The 22331-nt window shown below is 48.2% G+C and overlaps 1 long non-coding RNA gene across 1 annotated transcript; it reads right to left on the reverse strand.

The window, feature by feature from the left end:
* Positions 1–900: 900 nt before the first annotated feature.
* Positions 901–15201, reverse strand: LOC310753916. Its single transcript, XR_014543507.1, has 3 exons — positions 14733–15201; positions 7956–12447; positions 901–3030 (listed from the first exon to the last, which is right to left on the reverse strand). It is a non-coding gene; the product is annotated as an uncharacterized lncRNA (long non-coding RNA).
* Positions 15202–22331: the final 7130 nt, after the last annotated feature.

Genomic DNA, 22331 nt, shown 5'->3' on the forward strand with positions numbered 1-22331 from the left:
AAGTCATATGGTAATTGTCAGGGAACTCCCATCAGCTCAGAGGTGAGAGGTGGAAGGGCAGCTGGATTACAGAGAGCCTCCAAAGATTGTGGGAAGCAGCACTTCCTCAGCGGAGGAGGAAAGCCCCGCCTCTAGTGGGGAAGAGCTGCAGGGCTCGGAGGATGCAAGAAAGAGCCAAGAGCCTTAGCAAAGCGGGGGGGGGAGGGAGGTCCCCCTTTACCCAAGCCTTCCCTGCGCAGTAGGTTTTCGCGCAGAGAGGGGAGGCGTCGGCTGGGGGTCAAGAGACTACTCTGCTGGGGAAAGTTTAAGGACCGCCCACTCTGAGATTCTGCTAGTGAGTGAGCAAGACATGAAATTGAGGCGCTCTGCACTGTAAATGTTTTGCACCAATAATAAAGCCTTTGAAAAGACCAGTGAGGGATCTTGCCTGTTCGCTCTCAAGCAACCAAGCCGATAGGCATAACAGTAATTCTCGACCAGGGCCGTCCCTGTCATTAGCCAGAGTGAGGTGGCAGCCTCTTGCAGCTGCAGTGACAGCCTCCAGCCCTGTGTAGGGAAGCTTTTAATGTTTAATAGACTATTGTATTTTAATATTCTATTGAAAGCTGCCCAGAGTGGCTGGGGAAACCCAGCCAGATGGGCGGGGTATAAATAAATAAATAAATAAATAAATTATTATTATTATTATTATTATTATTATTATTATTATTATTATTATTCAGCAATTCTTCCTGAAACCACTGGCTGTGCCTCACAGCCTGGCCTGGCATTGGCCATCCTAAGCTAGCCTGCTTCTCTGAAGTGTGAGGTCGGACTCTGTTCTCATTGTTTCACCTGCCGGTCCACTCACCTTCTGGGTGAGGAATGTGAGGAGGGCACAATCTTACCCTTTGCCTGGTTGGCTCTGCGAGCTTGTCTTCAGCTTGTCCCAGCCTGCTCCCTCCCTCCTTATCAGCTGCCCGGTCAAGGTTGCCAGAGAGGAGAGAACACTGCTGCCTGAACTGAAAGCAGAGAGAGAAGAGGTCTAAAGACAGAACTGTGAACTGCTTACCCGACCAACGGTGCTGGAGAAGGAGGGTAAGGAGAGACACGACTGTGAGCCCTGCTTTGAGACTGGCCCATAGACACCCAGCTCTGCTGAACACAGAGAAAGATAAAGCTTGGAGATTCGGGGGTTAACTGAACTGACTGACCCCCGCCCAGCTGGGGGGCTGTGTGAACTAGCTGGGGACAGCATTCCTGCTTCGCAGCTGAAGAGGAAGTGCAGTAGCTGGAAAGACTCTTCATTTTAACAAACTGTTCTGAGGAGACCAGCATTTATACTCTCAGAGACTCCTGGTGAAGGCATCCTGAGTTTTTTACAGGAAGTTTTTAATCTACACAATAACTCTATAGCAGTGTATCGGATAAGACCCTCTGGAGGTTTGGAAAACTGGCTTCAGCAAGATATCGTTCTGTGCCCTGCCTTATGTGGTAGGCCTCTGAAAGACTGCTTAGAAGGAATCAGTGAATCAGCCCATAGAAAGTTTCCCTTCTGGGGCTCTTGGATATCCTTCGTTCAGTATAGGGCGGTGGGAGATGGCCTCTAAAGACTAAGCTAGGGCCCGAAATACAAGGTTATCATAGCTGTACATGCGCTATAGCCAAACTCCACTATTATCCTTTTCCAGCTGCACATAAATTGCCTAAATAAGGCAATTTTAATTTTAATGTAGTTTTTAGCCGTTTTATTACTGCTGTCCCTTTGGCAGCATTGTTTTATTATTATATTCTGTGTAGGTTGCAGCATCTGTGAAACAGCGCTGGTCGCATGATTGAGGTGAAAACTACAGGCTTAGGACAATCGCCAAGATCTAAAAGCAGAGAACTCAAAATAGAGAAATATACTGAGGCTGTTGATGAGCACATCAGGAAGCTGCTGCAGAGAGCAGGTGGGAATATAGATTGATACCCCTACTTGCCCCCCAATCAAGGCAGTCGCACCTGGGGTAAACTGCCCTCTCTCTATATCAAGACAACTTTTACCATGGTTTTTACTAGAAGAACATATAAGGAGTTGGGTATACTGCCTGACTCGGCAATCAGCCCCCCGGGCCCTGGTAAAAGACAAAGCAAAATCACAAATTACTTTCCTAAGATGGAGGAGGGTAAGAGTCCACAAAAAGAGTTAATTCTTGATGAAGTAATACCCCCCTCTCTTACTGTTCTTGATTGGACGTCTTATTTTAAAGAGATATATCAAGATACTGGAAATATTAACTCCCCATGCAGCCTAGCGCAAGAACTAGCTTTAGCCGAGGAACTTCAGGAGGGAAATACCTCTATTACTAAGGAACAGCTGCCCACGGAAGAAATTACATCAACCCATCAAAACCAGATACCTATTCCAAAATACTCTCAAACAGAATTGAGTGACGGCCGCCCTTTGGATTATTCCCTAGCAATAAGAACTGATCTAGCCAACATAAAAAATTATCTAACAATAACAAATGGGCTACTGCTGACGTTAGTAGAAAATTTCATACCTCAATTAAAAGAGATAAAATTAAATGATATGCCCCAAGAACATAAAACAGTTGAGCTAGTGGGGACGAACAAACCAGTAATAAATAAGAATCTGCAAAGACATAACTCAAGGGTAAAAGTGAAGAAAAGTAAAAATATCAAAACAACAAGGAAAGCCAAGCATACCTGCAGTAATCGAAGCATACATTGGCAGAAATTGTTTAAACTTCTTCCCTCGGCCTCAAATAAATCGACCACACGGGGCAGCAAAAAGAAGGGTAAAAAGAGAGAAACAAAGATAGTTACACAGCAACCGGCTAAGGAGGACTCGCCAAGGCTGACTCCAGTAGCAAGTGAGAAGGCAGAAGTAACAATTCAGTCCCTGGATAACCGACTATTTAACAAACCTGATGCTGCGGAAGTAGAGGCCTCTACCTATGAAGGCAATAAAACACCTAGCAAATCGAACAGCGGGGAAGAGGAAGCGTTCAGTAGAGATGATACCCCCCTTCAGACCTGGCAAGCCTCCTGAAATATACTCAGAGTCGCAAAGTGATTTCATGCTCTTTATTCAGCTCATAGTGGTGAGGAGGAATGAAGGAATCAAAGTCCCCTCAAAGTATCTGCTTTATATACATTATTTACACAATGGGCTGCACATGATTGGCTAATTCCGGAATTCTACTGTAAGCCAATCAAGTTGTGGATTCACTTCTATCTGGAGCATGATTGGGTGGTTCCCGCCAACCAATCATACTGCTGCATTGTTCTAGGACCAATCAGACTGCTGCATTCTGAATCCTATTGTTCTAGGACCAATCAGACTGCTGCAGTTTGGATCCTATTCAACTCAGTACATAACACCCCTCCCCTCTAAGTTCCAGTCCTGCCCGGGAGGTCGCATTCATAGTCCTCGAGGTACGCCGGCGGCCTACGTGTGCGTTGCGGCCTGTGGTGTTCCCTGGTCCGGGGTTCAGGTTCTGGCTCATGTTCCAAGGATGCTGGTTGTGATGGGGCTGTTTGGTCTGGCGCAACCGGCTCGCTCAGTCGTAGTTCTGGTTCCGGTGTCCTTTCGGCCTCGCGGGTCCTCTCTGTATTTACTGATTCTGCCTCTCCTGCTTGCCCCTGCTGCTCTATGGGCCTCACTGCCCCACTGTTCCCTTGGGACTCCTCTGACCTGTCCTCCTCCTGGTTTTCTCCCGGGAATCGTCGCCGTATCTGGTCGCAGTGGCGGCGCCAGCATTGCCCCCCATCCGTTAGCACCTCGTACGACATGGGACCAGTGACCCTGGTGACTGTGGCGGGTACCCATGCTGGGCCTGCCCCAAAATTCTTTGCGTACACTGGGTCCTGGGCCTCGAAGGTCCGGGGGTTCCTGCCTTCCCCCACCACTACCTCATCCTGAGCTCTATCGGGGTGAAGGCGGTCCAATCTGATTGCAAGGCGCCGACCCATTAGTAGTTCGGCGGGGCTCCGGCCAGTCGTTGAGCTGGGGGTGCTGTGTTGTGCTAAGAGGAATGTGGCAAGGCGGTACTCCCAATCCCCTTGCGTCATGCGGCGAAGGGTGTCCTTGGTGGTCCGCACCATGCGTTCTGCTTGGCCATTGGTGGCAGGGTGGAATGGCGCCGAACGGATGTGGCGGATGGAGTTCTGCGCTGTGAAGGTTTGGAATTCTCCTGACGTAAATGCAGTCCCGTTGTCTGAGACGAGAGTGTCAGGGAGCCCGTGGGTTGCAAACAGCCTGCGTAGTACCCGGATGGCTGCGGACGTAGAAGTGGATGGTACCAGTGCGACTTCCAGCCATTTGGTGTAGGAGTCCACCACTATGAAGAATGTTTTCCCCTGAAAGGGGCCAGCGAAGTCCACATGCAGGCGTGACCATGGTGCTTGGGCGGACTCCCAGGACTGGACTGGGGCCCTTGGGGGATCTGGGCGGGATTCTTGGCAGGCCTGGCAGTGTTTGACCCAGGCCTCTATCTCTCCGTCGATTCCCGGCCACCACACATAACTCCTGGCAAGGGCCTTCATTCTTACTACCCCTGGGTGTGTCTCGTGTAGGGCTGTGAGGACCCTTTTGCGGAGGGGCTGGGGAACAACGACCCTGCTTCCCCATAACAGGCACCCCTTGTGGGCCGACAGTTCATGTTTGCGGGTTGTGTAGCCGGAGAATTCTGGCCCGGGGCTGCTGCTGGGCCATCCCCTCCACACCCAGTCCAGGAGCCGGGAGATGACCCTATCTTTCTTGGAATGGTGTGCAACTTCTTGTGCCTGAATGGGGCGGTCGGGAAGCAGCTCCAGGCTCATAACCTCTTGTGCAGGTGCTGGGTCGGGGCCTGTTTCCGGTAGTGGTAGCCTGCTGAGGGCGTCCGCATGGCCCATCGCCTTCCCAGGGCGGTGAATCAGTGCATACTGGTAGCTGGCAAGGAAAATTGACCACCTGAGGACACGAGGAGACAGCACTTGGGGGGTCTGCTTTTCGGGGGCAAACAAGCCAAGCAAGGGCTTGTGGTCAGTCACCACGGTGAAGGGCCGCCCGTACAAGAAATCATGGAATTTTTTTACTCCCTTCACGATTGCCAGACCCTCCTTGTCGATTTGCGAGTAGTTCCGCTCGGTTGCGTTGAGTGTCTGGGAAAAGTATGCCACCGGTACCTCTCTTCCATCCGGGAGTTGGTGTCCCAGGACAGCGCCAATGCCATATGGTGAGGCGTCGCATGCTAGCACCACCGGCAGCCTCTCGTCGAAGTGTGCCAAGACCGAGTTTGAGACCAGCAAGTCCTTGACTGCCTGGAATGCGGCCTCCTGGCGCTGGCCCCACACCCAAGGGGCCCGCTTGTCCAGGAGTCTGTGTAGGGGCTCCGCTACCGCCGCCTTGTGGGGAAGGAAGGAATGGTAAAAGTTCAATAGTCCCAAGAAGGCCTGAAGTTCAGTCTTGTTCTTGGGCGCTGGGGCATCACAAATGGCCCGTACCTTGTCCCCAGTCGGGTGGACCCCTTCTGCATCCACCATAAATCCCAGAAAGTCCACCTGAGGCACTCCTAGTAGACATTTTTCCCGCTTCACCTTGAGACCCGCCGTCTGGAAACGGTGCAGAACGGTGCGGAGGCGGTCCTCAAACTCCTCTGGTGTGGGCCCGGCAATCAACACATCATCGAAGAAGGGTGTGACGCCAGGAATCCCTTTAAGGAGCGAGTCCATTAGATTCTGGAATATGCCTGGTGCCACGCTGACACCGAATTGCAGCCGCTTTACCCTGAACGCTCCTCTGTGCGTCACAATCGTCTGTGCCTCTGCTGTGGCCTCATCTACTGGCAGTTGTTGATATGCTTGGGCCAAGTCCAGCTTGCCAAAAATTTTCGACCCAGCCAGGGTGGCAAGGACATGGCTGACCACTGGCACTGGGTATGCATGGGCCGTGAGGGCCTTGTTTATGGTACGTTTGTAGTCTGCGCAGATGTGGACCGAACCGTTAGGCTTGACGGGTGTGACGATTGGGGTTTCCCAGGGGGCATTAGGCACCGGCTCCAGCACTCCTTGCTCCACGAGTCGGTCCAATTCCTCGTCTATACGGGGTTTCAGGGCGAACGGGACCCGGCGGGCCTTGAGCCTGACTGGTCGTACTGCGGGGTCAAGCTGTAGAGCAATGGGGGGGCCCGTATACTGTCCCAATTTCCCATCGAAAACCCCCGGAAATTCCTTGCATATGGCGTCCACGTCCACTTGTAAGGTAGTGTGGTTCACCCCGGTGACGGCTAGCCCCAGTGGTCCAAACCATGCCAATCCCAGTAAGCTAATGTAGGGGCCCTTGACCACAAGCAAGTCCAGTTGCCGCGTCCGCCCTCGGTATTGCACCCTGAAGGTCCCCACCCCCATTGTGGGGACCTTACGTTTCTGGAAGTCCCGGAGGGTGAATGGGGCCGGCCTGAGATTGGGACCCCCAGTAGGACATAGTTTCCTTAAGGTTCTTGCCGAGATTATGGATAGAGTTGAACCCGTGTCAAGCTCCATGCGGCATGGGGCCCCCTCTATCTGTACCTCTACATAAATTTTCTCTACGTTGGGGTGGGGCAACTGGTATACCTGGAAGTCCGTGAGCTCCGTCGAGTTGCCTTGGTGTGTTGGGCCCCGGGACCTGGGGCTCTTGGATTGGTCATCTGATGCCTGGCGTCGGGTGGGCCGAGCTCGACACACCCGGGCGATGTGTCCCAATTTTCTGCACTGCCTGCACTCTGCGTTGCGGAAACGGCAGGCCCTCCTCTCGTGACTTTCTCCACAGCTTGCGCAGTTCCCTCCTTCTCGTCGAGGCAGCTGTGGTATGTGGGCTGCTTGAGTGCGCTGCTGTACTCGGTGCACCTCCTCCCTGTTGGATCCTGAGTCGTCGGTGAGGTCTTCGTGGTGGACCCTCGGTTGGGACGGCTGGCTCGGCCGTGCCTCTTGCGTCGACCTCTCGGCAGCTTCCGTTGCCAGGGCCTCCTCCAGAGCGACCTGGAACGTTAGGTCCTTCTTAGCGTAGAGGCGTCGTTGCAGCTTCTCATCCTTCAGGCCACCGACGAGGCGGTCACGAAGCATGTTCTCCAGCTCTGAGAAGTTGCAGAACCGGGCAGCTTGGCGGAGAGAGGTCACAAACCCAGTTATGGTTTCCCCAGGGGCTTGCCGCTTTGCGTAGAAGGCATTTCGACGAGCCACCACTGAGGGCTGTGGCGAAAAGTGCCCCTTCAGCTGTTCCATTATTGTTTTGTATGGAACAGTAGCGACGTCTTCGGGTGCAAGGAGAGCCCGGGCAATTTCAAACGTCTCCTCTCCGCAGATGCTGAAGAATATTGCCCTCTTCTTGGCGTCTTCTTCATCGGTGACCCCTTTGGCTTCTAGGAGGAAGGTGAAACGGGAGGCGTACGCTTCCCAGTCTCCAGATGCTGGGTTGAACGGCGAGAAGCTGCTGTCGGCTGCCATTCTGAGTTCCTTGTGTCCCGGAGCTGAAGCCTGGATACACGGTGCGAGGCAGCGGTGCGGCAGGTGGCGGTGCTGCGGTGCTGTGTGTGGCAGTCAGCTCAGCGGGATCCCACCTTCGTCACCAGTGAAATATACTCAGAGTCGCAAAGTGATTTCATGCTCTTTATTCAGCTCATAGTGGTGAGGAGGAATGAAGGAATCAAAGTCCCCTCAAAGTATCTGCTTTATATACATTATTTACACAATGGGCTGCACATGATTGGCTAATTCCGGAATTCTACTGTAAGCCAATCAAGTTGTGGATTCACTTCTATCTGGAGCATGATTGGGTGGTTCCCGCCAACCAATCATACTGCTGCATTGTTCTAGGACCAATCAGACTGCTGCATTCTGAATCCTATTGTTCTAGGACCAATCAGACTGCTGCCTTTTGGATCCTATTGTTCTAGGACCAATCAGACTGCTGCAGTTTGGATCCTATTCAACTCAGTACATAACACCTCCAGTCAGGAAAGAGATTGGAATTTGATCCTAAATCCCCAAAAATTGGTACTCACGAACTTCCCGAAGCCTAAGGGCTTCCTTACAGGGAAACAGCGAATAATGAACTTTGTATCTAGCCTAAATGACATACTGCCAGGAATGGTTAATTCTAATGATATCATCTCGGTGGAATATCTACATTATGATGGTCACTCAGTGAGAGCACTGACCACTTTTAGGGATCAGAACCTGGCCAAGTTTATTTTTAGGTCAAGACCTGCCTTTTTAAAAGCACGGATAACAATACTTAGACTCTTTGAAAATAAGGCTCCTTTGAGCCCCCTTTTGAAAACTAAGCAGGCAAATCTTAGAAAGGGGAAACAACTCTCAAAATTCTGGCCTGACAAACAGAATCCGCAATGCCTTGCGAGCAAAGGTGAGGATTTCTTTACTATGGAAGAAAATATCCTAATTGACCAATTCTGGATGTTCCCACCATTAATACAAACTGACATCTTGGGAAGACTAGACAAGCTACGAGATAAGCTGGCCGAGAGAGCTTCAGGCAACGAGGTTAGTAAGGGGGACCAAAAAAAGACCACAACACGTAACCTACAGATCAAAGCGGAGATTAACTTTCCACCAAGAGAGAATGTGCCACCCTTCAAGGAGAGCACTCCATCACCCCCTCGAAGGAGAAATATCCCTAAGGTGACCCCACTAGATGTATGGGACAAAATGAGATATCTAGATGAAACAGAATTGGGCCAAAATCAGGCCGCAACAGAATATCCACAGAAGGAATTTATGCATAATAAAGATCCGGTGTTCACAAACGTGAGCACTTTGCATCCACCTATTGAAATCATAGAGCGGCTGGATAGCCCGCCATACAAAGACGATAGGCGACCGATACATAAAGCGACAAACCCTAAAAGTACGTTAGCTAATAATTGACAAAGACTCGACTGTGATAAAGCCAATCTTAAATTTTTATCATGGAACATTGCTGGTTGGCTCAACAAGGAGACTGACCAATCATTTGTCAATTTTATTCAAGATCATGATATAGTCTTTCTGCAAGAGACATGGCTAGCAGGGGATTTAGATGTAAATGGTTTTGCCTCATTTTCGCTCGCAGGTTCACCAAGCAACAAAGGGGGACGAGTTAAGGGTGGGCTAGGCATTCTAATATCCACAAGGCTGAGAGCATCTTTCGTCGAGCTGGAGCCTCTGAGCAGTGTGGCCATGGCATTATTAATGAAATGCAGATATTGCACACTTCTATTGATTAATATATATGCCCCTCCCCAAAGAGGCAAGCAGCTTATCAAAAATATCTGGCATAGGCTAGAATCATATGTCGATGAGCTAATGAATCAAACTCCTGCAGCGGCAGTGCTGCTGGCTGGGGATTTAAATGCCAGAATTGGCCAATCAGACGAAGCGTTATATGCTCATTTCCATGACGTACCTCCCATTTCTGAAGAAGCCCTTTCTATTCCCCCAAGGCTCTCAAAAGACAACGGCTGCAACTACGCAGGCCTATGCCTTCTACGTTTTTCCAACAATCTGGATCTGACTGTATTAAATGGTCGTGTCGACAGAGAACCCAGTGGGGAATTTACATTTATATCCAACATGGGAGCCTCCACTATCGATTACGTCCTGGTGTCATCTAACCTTTTGAGCAGAGCACGGGAATGTAAAGTGGTGGAGAGGGTTGACAGCGACCATCTACCGCTTTGTTTAATATTGGATGTAAGAAAAGATTTATTTTGCTCTGATAAACTTGTAGCCCCATGTTTCGAAAACATGGAGATAAGATACTCACGTATTAAATGGTCCAGCAAATTGAGTGATGAAATATCGGAAAGACTTCACTCAGATACTTTTCTTGCTAGAAAGGAGAACCTCGTTAATTCCCCAACTCCTGAGGCTAGATTAGACATGTTCCGGGAACTGATTTCGTCTCTACAATCTTATCTGACCAACAAAAAAACGCCACGGCAATCTCTACACTCTAATAAATCCAAACCTTGGTTTGACCAAGAATGTATGGCTATGAAACGCCTCATGCTGGATAAGTATAGGAACTATAGATCAGCGAACTTACCTTCGCTTCCATTAGACTGGTTTGAGTTAAAACGCAGTTATAAAGCTTTGATTAATAAGAAAAAGCTCCAGGCACAAAGGGAGGAATGGCAGTGCCTAGTGGAGGCCTCCCAAAGGAAAGATTCTGTCATGTTTTGGAAAACAATTGCAAAAAGCTGGAGAGACTCCCCGATTGAAATCGAATACTCTATACCTGTTGGAGCATGGGAGGCCTATTTCCTCTCATTATATTCATCAAATCAACTGGTCCCAGTTCTGCTTCCTGCTTCAAGTGAATTTGGCAAGGAATGCCCCCCTGTAACCACAGAAGAAATTACTGGCCTTATTCAATCTCTTAAATCAGGGAAAGCCCCGGGTGCTGACAATATCCCACCAGAAATTCTTAAGGCAAATGTTGAATGGTGGGCCCCTGTGCTAGCCGCCTTGTTCACTAGTATAAATCAAGCGGCTATTATCCCCGAGGACTGGGGTTTAGCCATCATCATTCCAATATTCAAGAAAGGAAACAGAACTGAGCCAGCTAACTACAGACCAATCAGTCTATTAAGTATTATTAGCAAACTGTACGCTGCTCATTTATGTGATAAATTAGTGGAGTGGATGGAAAGAGAGCATATTCTATCAGAAGCTCAAGCTGGGTTTAGAGCAAAGCGTTCAACTATAGACCAGGCCCTTATCCTTCAACACCTGGCAGACAAATACTCTAGAAAAGGGGGGTCTTTATATGCAGCTTTTGTGGATTTTAAATCGGCTTTTGATCTAATACCAAGGGACAGACTCTGGGAAAAGCTTGGCGCTACAAACATAGATAAACGCTTATAACGCCTTATCCGTGGTCTATACGAAAACACCAGGGTGAGGGTAAGATGCGATCGGTCAGGCCATCTAACTAAAGAAATTCAAACGCACTATGGGGTTAAACAAGGATGTGTCCTCGCGCCAACATTATTTAATTTTTATATCAACTCTCTAGCAGTAAATATGGCGAAAGAAAATGCCCACCCTCCCAATCTGGCAGGTATGCCCCTCCCGGTGCTTCTGTATGCGGACGACGCAGTCCTACTCTCCTTTTCCTGCGTTGGCTTGAGGAAGCTTTTGAGATCACTTGCTGACTATTGTCAAGCGGAACAACTATCAATAAATTACAGCAAATCTAAAATTATGGTGTTTTCAAAAAAAAGAAGGAAACACAAATGGAGAATTAATGGTCAACCTATTGACCAGGTAGCAACTTTCAAATACCTGGGAATAACTTTTCAGGAAAGGGTCTCGTGGCACCAACAGTTGAAAAACGCCATTGCCAACACAGGAAGGGCCAATAAAGCCCTTACAAGATTTTTTCACGGGAAAGGGGGTAAATACGTTCCGGCGGCCTCCCAGGTTTTTGCTGCAAAAATACTCCCACAACTCACTTATGGATCCCAGGTTTGCAGTTTTAAAAATTTTGCGCCTATGGAGGCATTTCAAACAAAATTCTATCGGTGTTTATTGGGGATCCCCCCCTGTGTATCTAATATAGCTGCCCGCTTAGAAGTTGGACAACCACCCGTTAACGCGCGGTTGTGGATTCTAAAGATACACTACTGGTTAAAACTTATTTTTTCCCCGGCCGGTTTGGCTCCTTTAACACTCTTAGACACCTTTCATTCTACCTGGAAAGCTTCCCTGTTTGAAAAGATAAGAAGCTTGGGATTCTCCCCGCAGATCTTGATAGCGGCAGGATATGAGAGAGCCAGAAGTCAAGTGCTTCAACGCATTAGGGACATAGAGCTGCAATGTCATATGGGCAAAATGGATAAACATGCCACAATTAGAGACTTTGGGAGAGGGTTCTCACCCGCTGATTTACAAATACCTAAGTACAGACACTCCTTTACCCTGGCCAGATTTAACGTTCTGCCCTCTGCCCTGCTGCTAGGCAGATATGAGGGCAAACCATATGAGTCACGTGTTTGCCCATGTGGCTCATCGGAAGTGGAAACAAGTCTGCATGTATTGCTGCACTGTAGTTACTACGAGGATCTACGCCTGACCTTTATTGCCCCAGTTCTACAAAAGCTTAAAAATGAACCAGAACTCCAACGTATGAGAGCCTTGGTAGAAGATAAGGTTCCCGAAATTACGATCAATGTTGCCAAATTCTGTGTAGCCGCTATTAGGCGCAGGAAACAAGAGCTTTCCAATGCCAATATGCAGGCGAAGGCAAATACTTAATTTTATTTATGCTGTCTAATTTTAAATTGCTGTTATGGCCTAATCTGTATTGAAATTGTCCTTTGTTTTTTCCGGTGTTATGCTTTGCTGACTAGCTGTACGAGTTAAACTGGTCTGTGACCGTTTAATAAAATTTGATTTGATTTGATTTGATACCCTTTGCCTCAGGCAGCAAAACATCTTGGGCAGCCCTGGTCTGCACCAGTGTCCCTTCACAGGAACATAGCAGGTTACCAGACCTTTGCTCCATCTATCTAGCTCAAAGGTTCCCAAAGTGGGCAGTAGCGCCCCTGGGGGGCAGTGGAATTACCTGGGGGGCACTGAGAGGTAAGGGGGCAGCAGGGGGGCATTGGAAGTGTAAGTGACTATCAGGCTCTGAAGCGCTGGTATCACTGGATCAATTCAAGTTCATCCGTTTTGCTGAGTTAATGAAACTTACTAGTTGCAACTGCATTTTGAACAAATGGGAAATCAACACTGTTTGACGGTGTTGTGATCTTTTTTAGTGGGTCGTGCAAACTGCTACTCTGAATAATGCATTTTATAAGGTAGAGTAAAGTCACTGGGGATGAGTTGATGAAACCAAGGGGGCAGTGGCCCCCAAAAGTGGGGGAGCCACTTCTCCACACCAACTGACAGAGTTTCAAGCAGAAATCTCTTCCAGCCGTACCTTGATCTGTGGCTGGGGATCGAACCCAGGACCTTCTGCTCTGTCAATGAGCTATGGTTCTTCCACATACTCCATGCCCTTCCACAACCATTGCCTTCTTCTCCCCTGCTCCACATGTTTATCCACAAAGATGCCCGTTTGCAGCAGGATTGGACTGCAAAGTCTCACCTGGACCCGGTGCCAGAGGCGGTAATGCACGGTGGTGCTGATTTCCTCGTAGTCGCTGACCAGAGAGGAGGAGATGATGGAGGAGCCTGCCTGGGTGCTCAAGTACCTGGGGCAGAAATGGAAAAAGTTTGTTTGTTTGTTTGTTTGTTTAGTAGACACTTCTGTTTTGTTTTTTGCCAAAGCAACTCACCCACTCACCAACAAACAAACCCACATATATACATTAAAATATGGCAGGGATGGGCATACATTAATACATCCCACTTACTGTAAAAGGCATAGATAGGTAAAAGCCTTGTTTAAAAGGAATGTTTTCGCCTGGCGCTGAAGATATGTAACGATGGCACCACCTCCCCGGGGAGAGCGTTCCTCAAGCAGCAGAGGTGCCATGATGACCCTCACTTTTAGACTCCAGGGCCAAATTCATTCTGCTCACTTGAGCTTTAGTAGTCATTCATTTGTATTAGTAGGTGTGCTGCATCCACAGTTCTGCTTAATTCATGAATGCTCATTGCTGTCCTGAGGATTCTTGTAGCAAACTTTTGTTATTTCCTGCTGTGATTTTATACTGAATTCTGTAAAGTGTCCTGAAGATTTATTTTTATTTTATTCTTTTAAGGAAAAAGCCAGGCTGCAGATTCTTAAGATAGACACTGACGAGATTCGTGGCACCTAAACAGATTTGTTATGGCATGAGCTTCCCTCTGCATTAGATACAAGAATAAACCTTTAAGGTGTTTTTGCTGCAAAACAAATTGCTAACATACGCAAATATCTTTGCCTGGGCAGACCTGAACTTCTCCGTTAGCCAGCCTAGTACTTGTTTTAATTAATACAAAGAGTGAACTAGCCACACTCACTCACACACACCTGCCTAGCAGATAAACCATTTTTGCTGTTCCCATGCCCACAGAAGCTCTGCCTCCCTATCTGAAACGCAAATGGTGCCAGCGCCACCTTGTGTCCACCCCCCAAAAAACCACGCAAGGGTGGTCCACAATCTATTGCTTATCACACACAAATACTGTACCTGAGCTATAATAATACAAGAAGAGTTTTTCTGGATGAGGCCAATGGCTCATCTAGCCCAGCCTCCTGTTCTCACAGTGGCCTATTATGGGAAGCCCACAAGCAGGATTCAAGCACAAGAGCCACCCCCCCTCCTGTGGCTTCCAGCAATTGGAGTTTGCACGTGTTGCTGACTCTGACCGTGAAGGCAGAGCATAGCAATTGTGGCCAGGAGCCATTGATAGCCCTCTCCTCCTCTGTGAATTTGTCTAATCCTCTTGTAAAGCCATGTAAGTTGGTGGCTCTCACTGCCTCTGCCTTCTATGGGAGCGAGTTCCATAGTTTAGTGATGCACTGCAGGAAGAAGACCTTTCCCAGAAAAACCATTCGATTCTGCAGTTTTCACCTCAAGGCAACAAATTTTGTGTCCGGATTTTCACTTTTTGAAACATGGCAACCCTAATATACATCCTTCTTTCCATCATGGAAACACACATCTGGTTCCCAGGTGGTCACCCACCTATAAAGTGACCAGACCTGGACCTGCTTAGCTTTGGCTAAATGGTGCCATTATTTGCTTTAGGAAGCTGTTCTATACCAAGAAAAATCATTGGTCCACCTAACTCAGGTGAGTCTACATTGCCTTGGTCAGACCACACCTGGAATACTGTGTCCAGTTCTGGGTGCCACAAGTTAAGAAGGATATTGACAAGCTGGAAGGTGTGCAAAGGAGGGCAACCAAGATGATTCAGGGTCTGCAAACCAAGTCTCATGAGGAACAGTTAAAGGAGCTGGGTATGTTTAGCCTGGAAAAGAGGAGGCTGAGAGGAGATGTTAGAGCCAACTTCAAATATCTCAAGGGCTGTCACATGGAAGAGGGAGCAAGCTTGTTTTCTCCTACTCTGGAGGTGAGGACTCAAACCAGTGCCTTCAAGTTACAAGAAAGGAGAAATTCTGACTAAGCATCAGGAAGAACTTTCTGATGGTAAAGTGCTGTTTAACAGTGGAACGGTCTCCCTCAGGAGGTTGTGGGCTCTTCTTCCTTGGAGGTTTTAAAGCAGAGGTTGGGTGGCCATCTGTCATGGATGTTTAGTCGGAATCTCCTTTCTTGTAACTTGAAGCCATTAGTTCGAGTCTTGCCCTCCAGAGCAGGAGAAAAGAAGCCATGTGACAGCCCTTAAGATATTTGAAGATAGCTATAATATCTTCTCTCAGTCTCCTCTTTTCCAGGCTAAACATACCCAGCTCCTTCAAGCACTCCTTGTAAGGCTTAGTTTCCAGACCCTTAATCATCTTGGTCGCCCTCCTCTGCACATGTTCAGAGGAGACGAGAGATATAGTGGTCATGGAAGACTTCAACTTCTCCAATATCTGTTGAAACTCAAACTCTGCCAAGAATGTAAGGTCCAACAAATTCCTCCATTGCCTCGCTGACAATTTCATTTCCCAGAAGGTGGAAGAAGCAAGAAGGGGATCATCTATCTTGGACCTGGTCCTCACCAACAGGGAGGAGATGATTGATGAAGTGGAAGTGCTCAGAAACTTGGGAGGAAATGATCGTGTCCTCTTGGGTTTCATGATACAGAGGCAAGGGAAAGCTGAGTGTAGTCAGACATGCACTCTGAACTTTAAGGCGGCCAATTTTAAAAAGCTTAAGCAGCTACTGGGTGAGATCCCATGGTCAGAAATACTCAAAGAGAAGGGAGTCCAAGATGGATGGGAGTTTCCAAAAGGAGAAATATTGAAGACCCCCAATTGCAGACAATTCCAACAAGAAAGAAAAGTGGGAGGCATCTAAGGAAACCACTGTGGCTGCATAAGGAGCTTACAGATGAGCTGAGAGTCAAGAAATGGCAAAAGGGGGAAATCACTAAGGAGGAGTATGCACGAGTAGCCAACAGTTGCAGGGGCAAAGTCAGGCTGGCTAAAGCTCAGAATGAGCTCAGCCTTGCAAGAGAGGTTAGAAATAATAAAAAAGGGGTTGGGGGCTATGTCCGAAGTAAGAGGAAGAACAAGCAAGTGGAGGGTCCTCTGCATGGAGAAGAAGGGGAAAGGCTATTGGGCGACAGAGAGAAGGCGGAACTACTCAACACCTACTTTGCCTCTGTCTTCACCCAAAAGGAAAGTGATGCCCAACCTGGTGCTAACCAAATCAATGATGAATGGAGGGAGCTGCAGTCCAAGACAGGAAAAGAGATGGTAAGGGAACACCTAGCTACTTTAAATGAATTCAAATCTCCAGGGCCTGATGAGCTGCAGCATACTAAAGGAGCTAGGTGAAAAATACATCAGGAGGTTGGGGCAGGTAGGAAAGGCCTGAGCAATGACCTGATTCACCTACCTCCTGCCTCCGTCTGACACTGCTGCATCCTTGAGCACAGCATTGCCACTGGTGAGATGGTGCTGGAGGGAACTGTAGCCATACCAGGTGTTGGTCATGGTGATCTGGTGCAAACCTGGGCGGGAAGTAACAGAAGCTCCGTGGCCTGGTTGTGGCAGGGACCAGGCTGTCCGTCATTTATTTGCATCATGTATATTGATTATTGGTTATTTAATTTCTACACCACTTAATATATTAAAAATATCTGTGAGTGATGTACAAAAACCAGGTAACTCAAACAAAATATTACTAAAATACTCAGTTGTTATATTAGTACAAAGTTACAAAGATATATAAAGCAATATCAAATCATTTCCCTTATGACATACCCTGTTTGGTGGGATTTCATCTTACATGCAACCAACACAGACACACAGGGAGCATCTCTCCATTTTACAACGTGAAATTTGGCTTTCCTGGCAGTCTTAAGTGCCTCACCAACCAAATATTGAGTCTCTCTCAGATATACTGTGCTGCCTTTTTGCACTTCTAGGATTTTTTTATTGTATTGATCTGTTTGATTTACTTCAGTAAAAACCTTTAGAGAAGAAAATCTCTAAGCAATGAACAACATCCTAAAAACAAACACCACAGATAATTATCAAGTAAAAATTCTATGCTTCAGAGCAGAACAGAAAACAATCAGATCACCAACTCTCTCAGCCATCTGTACAAGGCAGGGGTGTGAAAACTTTTTCAAAACCTTCAGGCACGGTTGCTGGATGAGGCCAGAGGCAAAAGTAGGCAGAGCAATTGCGCATACAATAAAAACCACATGAAACCATATTTAAAAAGTTAAAACCAGATAGCTACTGTGGGATGGCATATTCTTAGCTGCCTGCATAAGCAATAGAAGATAGAAAAGCTTTCAGCAGGTGTTCAAAAGGTTGGCACAGAAGGCGCCCGCTGAATCTCTAGTGGCAGAGTGTTCCACAGGACCAGCCTTTGACACTAAATGGCTGGTTTCTTGTTGTCAAATGAGCCTCCCCATCTTATGAAATGACCGGCAATGTGCCTGCAGATTATCTTAATGGGTGAGCTGGAATATAAGAGTTCAGGCGATCCCTGAGGTTCTCTGAACCAAAGTTGATCAGGACTTTGTAAATTTTTTCAAGGACATTGAACCTGGCTTGGTAGCAGATGGGCAGCCAGTGCAGCTGTTTTAACAAGGGTGTCACATATTGTCTGCCAGGTGACCCCATCAGCAATCTGGACGTCACATCCTGCACCATCTGCAGCTTCCACACTGAGCCCAAGGGCAGCCCCACACAGAGTGCATGGCAGTAGCCCAGCCCCAAGGTTACCAGCACATGGACTACGGTGGTCAGGCTATCCTTGTCCTATGCCCCTATTAATTTTCAGTGTAGTTCAGTTTCACCTTCCAGTCCAAGCTTACACCACCAGGCCTCACCAAAGCAGCACAGGGGAAACCAGGATGGGGGTGGAGTCGTGGCATTTATTGGCAATGACATTTGGGCAGAAGAAAGGGGACTAAGCCACCACATACATGACCCAGCATCACCAGAGACCCAGTGTGGTGTAGGGCAAGGGTTGGGAAGGTGTACCAGGCATGGGCCGGATCACTCCTGTGGAGATCCTCCGTGGGCCGGACGAGCGCAGCGCCAGAAATCGCTTCTGCGCATGCCCAGATGCTGAAAATCTCACCTGCACAGAAGCAATTTCCGGCGTCTGGGCATGCACAGAAGCAATTTCTGGAGCTGTGGAAGAGAGTCCCCGCGCCACACTGCGCCGGTTTAGCACAGCACGCGGGGACTCGCTGAGTGGGCGGCTTGGTTTGGGGGTGGCTTGTGGGCCGGTTAAACGGCCTTTGTGGGCCAGTTCCGGCCCATGGACCTTAGGTTGCCGACATTGGGTGTAGGGGTTAGAGTGTTGGACTAGGATCTGGAAGAGACCAGGGTTCGAATTCCCGCTCAGCCATGAAGCTCTCTGGGTGACCTTGGGGGCCAGTCACTGCCTCTCAGCTTAACCTACCTCACAGGGTTGTTGTGGGGACCAAATGAGGAAGGGGAGAATCAAGAAAAGTGGCATATAAATGCAATACATTAAAAATAAATAAATCCCCTCTCCACCTCTCACTCTCTCCACTTCTTCCGTTGGGACTTCAGTCTGGTCTGGAGTGTCTTGGTTGAGTCATCAGCTCTTACTCGGTCAAGAGACACACAACGCACTTCTACTGCTGGGGAGCAAAGGGTCAAGGGTAGTGTCGTCTTAGAAAATACTGGGCTTCCTGCAAGGAAATGTCTAACCTGTTCAGCAGCCAAACAGTCCACCCATTTAAAAGACAGTTGGAGAGGCTCACCTTCAAAGCTCATGGGAAAGGAAAGATCACGTGTGGAAATGCAGGAGAAGAGAGTGTGATAGGAAAACTGATGTGGAAGCCTGTGAGTTTCCCCTCAAAGGAATTCCTCTGGCATTTGGACCCAGAAGAAGTGGAGCCTAAGAGCATATATCTAACCGTCAAGTCGGACTCAGTTGGCAGCAGTTGCGGCAAGGAAGGGGAGGCGAGAGGCTCTCCTGAATACAACCCCTTCCCCACACAAAAGCGCCACTCTTTTCTCACTTATAAACATCCCTGCACATCTATGAGCAGGGAAAGAGCTTCTACATGTGTGGGCCCAATAACGCTTAACCCCATAACAAATTTAGAAATTAAGTAATACCACATGACATAAGTTTTTTTTTCCAATTCATGCATTGTTAGTCTTTTAGTCTAACAGTGGGGGGGGGGGGGGCGGGGGACAGAATTCTGCTCAACATTTCACTTGGTAGGTCTGCCCTAACAGAGTAACCTGACTGCCAGCATCAGGTGAAAGAGGACTTTCAGCAACAGACTCTGCAGCACCTCAGCAATGCTCACCCTGTTTTGTACTCGAGATCTCTTCTTCCCACTGACCACCCCCCCATCCACTTTATAAGTAATTGGAGCAACAACAATATGAGGCCATTTGTGGCTGCAGATCATTGCTGTCACCCAGCTCTAACCTGCAGGCTGAAAATGGCCTGTTACAATAGCCTGAAATCCTGAGGCTTAAGAAAGCACAGCCTACTTGAGAACAGGCTGAGAAGAGCTGTTCTTTGGCTGCTGGGTCAGGCCAAAGGCACAGGGGCCTACTCCTAGGGGCCATGGGGGTTTCGGCCCCCACAATAAAATATTTGAGGGGCCAGGCCTCCACAAAGTGGATGGGCATTCCCATTCAAATGGTGTGTGCACACTGCATCATGTGATCAGTTATGAAAGGTGGGGCTTACCTGGCACCCCACAATATTTTATTTAAGTTGGCACCCCTGGCCAATGGTCCATCTAGCCCAGCCTCCTGTTCCCACAGTGGCCAATCAGATGCCCCAGTGGGGAACTCTCGAGCAGGATCTGAGCACCAGAGCAGTGTGTGTGAGAGTGTGTAGGAACTAACCTACTGCACAAAGGCAATTATTTATAGTAGTTGCTCCACCTACTTCTGCCTCTGGCCTCGCACGCTACTGGCATGTGGCCCTCAGAAGGCTAACCAGAAGGAATGTTGGCCCCCGGGCTGAAAAAGCTTCTTCACTCCTGCAGCGATAGGACAATGTGGCTTACATGCTTTCATGTAGGCACAGGCAGGGCCGGATTTAGGTTTGATGAGGCCCTAAGCTCCTGAAGGTAATGGGGCCCTTTATATGTCCAGCTGTTCTTTGTCAACAACAAATTGTCGCTATTTTTTGTGTTGAATATTGTTATGTACTGAAGTTCTCACCCTGGGCCAGCAGGGGGGTACTGCAGATAGTTTTCACTCAGGTCCACATATGCAAATAAGGAATTGAAAGTGACGTTCAGTGATTGGATAGTTACAGAAAGTTGTTACTGTTGCCTTGTAGTTGAGCTCTATATAAGCAGGCTGGCTGAACCCTTCAGCCCAGTTCTGTTCTGGCCTGTGAATAAACAAGAGCTGTTTGAAGAATCGCTGTGTCGTCTGATATGTTCACCCACAACTTAACAAATATATGCTATATGGTACTTTATGGACCTAATAGGTATCTCAAGCCATTTGCACATAACAAAATATGTATTTTATCAAAGTAATTGTTGAACTGAAAAACAATTAAGAAGAAGTATATTAATAGTGAAATAATTATTAAGCTCTAACTGTACATAGGTTTTATTTTATTTGTTTTTTATCTCATATTTTGGAAATATACATCCAGGTTTTTTTCCTTTAAATTTTTTTGGGGCCCCCAAGAGAGTGGGACCCTAAGCTATAGCTTGTTTAGCTTATATGTAAATCTGGCACTGGGCACAAGGCTGGCTGCAAACTAATTCAGACATAAGAACATATTAAGAGTCTGCTGGATGAAGCCAATGGCTCCTCTGTCCACTTCTGACAGGGGCCAACCAGATGCCCCAGAGGGAAACCCAGAAGCAGGATCCAAGCTTGAGAGCAACTCTTTCCTCCTGCGATTCCCATCAGGTGGTCTTCAGAAGCATTACTGCCTCCGATTGTGGAGGCAGAACATGGCCATTGTGGTTAGCAGCCATTGCGAGCTTTGCCTTCCAAGCATTTCTCCAGTCCTCTGTTAAAGCCATCCCAGTTGGTGGACATCACTGCCCCCTGTGTGGGTGAGCTCCACAGTTTAACTATGTGGTATGTGAAGAAGGACTTTCTTTTGCCTGACTCTTCCAACTTTCGGCTTCATTGGATATCCTATGTTTGGGTGCCATGAGAGAGGGAGAAAATGATTTCTCTGCCCACTTTCTCCATGGGATGCACATTTTATATATTTTAATAGTGTCATCTCTTACTCACTAGTTCTCTGTGGGATGTAACATAAGCAGCCAAATACAACACTTCCTGTTTGCCCAGCGTGGACACACACAGAGGAGGACTCACCTGCGTGAGTGCCTAAGGGCCCTGCTCCTGCCACTCACTACCTGGCCCAGGGCGGGGCCTGACAGGCCTCAAAAGGACTGCTACTGCTGTGCTGCCCAGGAGGACTCCCCTGTGTGAGTGTCGGAGGGCCCTGCTCCTGCCACTCACCACCTGGCCCAGGGCAGGGCCTGGCAGGCCTCACAAGGATGGTTGCTGTCACTGCTGCTGCTGCCCAGGAGGACCCGGAGGGGGCGCGGAGTTCTTTTTAAAATGTTTTAAAAATTTCCTTTCCCTTTTGACTTTTTTGTATGTGGGGGTGGGGGTGGAATGGATGTTTGGTTGGGCTTGGGAATTTGTTTGATTTTGATGGATTTGTAATTTTTACAGTTTTTTGTTTGCATTGTTTTATTATTTTCTGGGGGTTTTTTGTTTGGTTTTTGTTTTAAGGTTTTATTTTGTTCTTAAGGGGAGGGGTCAGCGCTGCCGGGGAGTGGGTCCCAGCCAACAAAATGGCTGGGGCATGTTCCACAGAGGGGGATGCGCTGGGACAACCGTTCTCAATGATTACGCGTAGGAGGAGGAGTTACACTAAGACCAGACCATGTCATTACAGAGGAGGCAGGTTTAGTCGTTGTCTGAGGACTATCCCTGCCTCCGGGTCTGGTCCTGACCGGATGGATACTAGAATCAGCAAGGGATACCCACATGACCTGAAGGTGCTGCTGTGCAATGCCAGGTCAATGATTCAGAAGACCACTGCCATCCATGACTTGATCATGGATGGAGGACTTGACCTGGCATGTGTAACAGAGACTTGGTTGGATGAAGCAGATGGGCCTGTCCTTGCCGCTGCTTGTCCACCAGGTTTCTCTTACGCACAGCAACCCAGGCCTTGTGGGCGGGGAGGGGGGGTTGCAGTGATTTTTAGGAAGTCATTAGTTTGCACCAGGCGTCCTATTGGGAAGACCCAGTTCTC

This window comes from Podarcis filfolensis, assembly GCF_964270895.1.
Source record: "Podarcis filfolensis genome assembly, chromosome: W".
NCBI lineage: Eukaryota > Metazoa > Chordata > Lepidosauria > Squamata > Lacertidae > Podarcis > Podarcis filfolensis.